The 664-nt window shown below is 51.1% G+C and overlaps 1 non-coding gene across 1 annotated transcript; it reads left to right on the forward strand.

Moving 5' to 3' along the window:
* Positions 1-381: 381 nt before the first annotated feature.
* TRNAS-UGA lies at positions 382-463 on the forward strand. Its single transcript has one exon. It is a non-coding gene; the product is annotated as a tRNA-Ser (tRNA).
* Positions 464-664: the final 201 nt, after the last annotated feature.

Here is a 664-nt window from a genome sequence, read left to right on the forward strand (position 1 = left end):
CTCCTCTTGGGAGACATTTTTCTGCACAATACTGCTGCTATTCCAGTTATTGACTCCAGGAAACATTCTCCTTAGCCTGGTTCCGTGTGTCACTGGTTTGTCTAGCAAAGACCAGTCCCTGGCCCTGTGCTCCCACCATCCTCATTCACATCAAGCTTCCAGTTCAGAATCATTTCCCATTCCCGCTCTGTGGGAGGGGAGACTTTTCAAAGCACTCTCTGTGCGACTGCACATGGCTAAGCAAAGAGAACAAACCCCAAATCCCCCCTGTGCTTTGGGAGCCAGGTTTGCTGTGTGAATTCTGGATTTCAGATGACTTCAAGCCTGGGCATTGTGATTATTTACTAGTTTCTCGGGCACGAGGCTAGTGTTGTGCTCACAGCTGTGATGGCCGAGTGGTTAAGGTGTTGGAGTTGAAATCCAATAGGGTTCCCCTGCGCAGGTTTGAATCCTGCTCACAGCGAGGCTGGTGTTTTAGCCAGTCTCTAACCTGGGCAATACCTCTGTACAAACCCCTGAGACACTCTCAATTCTCTCCCCACCCCCAAATAAATCCTGTTCTGCTCCTTTCATAGAGATCCCTGGGACACCACCTCACACTGTGTCCCCGAGGTGTCAGGCAAACTCTCAGCACCTGAAGCCTCTGCCAGTCACCTAGTGCCCC

The sequence above is a fragment of the Terrapene carolina genome, unplaced genomic scaffold (assembly GCF_002925995.2).
Source record: "Terrapene carolina triunguis isolate 2854851 unplaced genomic scaffold, T_m_triunguis-2.0 Scaffold7733, whole genome shotgun sequence".
NCBI classification, from domain to species: domain Eukaryota; kingdom Metazoa; phylum Chordata; order Testudines; family Emydidae; genus Terrapene; species Terrapene triunguis.